This window comes from Gavialis gangeticus, unplaced genomic scaffold, assembly GCF_001723915.1.
Source record: "Gavialis gangeticus isolate Ggan-Ray unplaced genomic scaffold, GavGan_comp1, whole genome shotgun sequence".
In the NCBI taxonomy this organism is placed as follows: Eukaryota; Metazoa; Chordata; order Crocodylia; family Gavialidae; genus Gavialis; species Gavialis gangeticus.
This window is the reverse complement of record NW_017729034.1, coordinates 21,782,555-21,784,820: the sequence shown is the minus strand read 5'-3', so window position 1 is coordinate 21,784,820 and position 2,266 is coordinate 21,782,555.

The following is a 2,266-nucleotide window of genomic DNA, read 5'->3' as shown; positions in this document are numbered from 1 at the left end:
AATTTGACAATTTCATTTCTAGTTAATTTCCATTATAGGATGTCATAGACTAGCAGAATTCAGATGTCAATACTGCATTGCAATGTTTGCGTGATTGTTTTCACTGTTATTCAGAAGATCTCAGTAAATCTCATAATAACAAGACATACATTTTTGGCCTAACTTTACCTGACAGTGTTTCTTTAACATATGATAGTTAATTTGCATATGCACTGTGATTGGTCATTATTGTTCCAAACCTATTACTTGCTAAGGCAGTAAACAACAGAAGCTTTGTTGACTCATTATATGACTATTCAGCGGGTTGTGAGAGAGGATTTTTGTCATGTCGGTTCTTGTTATAAATCTATACAGTGTAGCAAATGTTTTCTCCATGTGATTTTTAAAGAGACTTAAACACTTCCTTTTCCCAGAAGATCTTACTAGGAAAGATGAGACAAAACATGATGTAGGACATGAGCTCAGTAAAAACACTATGAAAAGATTATTGGTGATGCAAACAAGGTAGGAAAGATTTCTGGATGAAATGAGGTGTGATAAAAAGGACCTGCTTTGTATAATTTATTAGTACTGTTTATTGATCTACTTATGGGAATGTTAGAATATATTGGTTTAATATATATGGTAGAAAAGCAGGAAGGCAAACAACAGAAATGGCTCATGATACAACTTCTTGGTAAATGCCTAAGGTGTGGTAAGAAACAGTATTAAAATTATTAGGGTCTATAAAATAACTGGTTCCAGCAAGTTTACAAAACAAATTCTGGCAAGAAGAGATTAAATTTAAAGATAGACTACCATGCTAATGAAGATCTAAAAAATAAGGGGGTAGCTATATCATCCTGGGCAACAGTTGCATCAGCTTCTACAAACTTAAGCAAGTTTGCACTTCATGGGGATCTTCTAAGAAAAAACAAATTAGGAACAGATGTTGGTGCTTTAAATATGTAGCAGTCTTCTGAGTCATCACTAAACTGGTGGCCCAGCATGAGACTACAGAACACCATTCTGGTGGTGATGGTACCATCTTCTGAATCAGATGTAAAGCTAGAATCCTAACTACTTGTGGTCATGAACTCTCTGAGAGGAGTATTTGCAGAACCAGAGCAGAGTTATCTAACTGTGCTCTGAAGATCCCCTGAAGTTTCAAATGAACTAGGCTCTTTTTTCATGTCCTATTCTAAACCTCTTGGGAGAAGTGCTGTCTTTGTTCAAAGTTACTACATTTCACCCCCTGCAGGTATGATTTCATAATGGCTGAAGCAGTTCTTTCCCTTAGATACTAGTGTTTATGAGGTTGATGGGGTTGGATTAGGAATATCCAGATTCTGTTTGCAGGACAAATAAATAAAAGTAAAATATTTTAACTAGCAAAATACTTTTCTTTATATACCTAGCCTTTTCTGCCTGCCTTTTTCATTAAGAGATGCCATAGTCCATTTTTTTGGGACATTGCAATTGATAAGCAATTGTGATGTCTGTGCATTCAGATATTAGGCAGGAGGAAGAGAAAGTGATGGGGTTCTTACTTAGAGATATACCTTCTGATAATCAGCAGATTGGAAAGGCAATACTGAAAAGATACTCAATAATTGTTTTAAGAACATTGGACTGGAGAGGTTGTCTTGGTCAGTGAATTCAGTCCCGGGCTATTGAAAGCACTGTGTCATATAATCCCTTACTGAAATGTATCAAGCTTAATTTTAAGTCCTTAAGGTTTTTTTGCTCCTGCTGTTCTAAGTGAAAGATGTTCCAGATCTCACTGCTATAATGGTTGGAACCTTCTTCTAAATCCTAACCTCATCTATGGCCAGTTTAAAGCCATTTATTGTTTTGCCAGTATTGTCCTTTTGCCTTCTTCCACTTTTGTGTTTACCCTTTGATATATGGCTAGACAGGAATTATATCTCCTGTGCCTTTCTTTTGTTAGGCTAACAAAGCCAGACTTTTTAGTTGCATCTTGTCACATTCCCCTGAGCATCCTAGTAGCCTTTATCTACACCTGTTTCAGTTTGAATTCATCTTTCTTGAACTTGGGTGACTGGAACTAGTCACACAAAGCTCTTAGTTCAGAGGTGATATCTGTCATTTACTGGACCAAATAAATAGTAGCAAAAAAATTCCTTTCTTTGCAAGCTTTTGGGCACCCCTCCCTGCCCAGAACTAGCCACAGCATTCCAGTGCCTTATACAATATTATGAATACTTCTCTTTCCCCACTAGAAAGGGGTGTGTGGTGCCAGTGGAGCTAAGTTATCTTGCTGCAG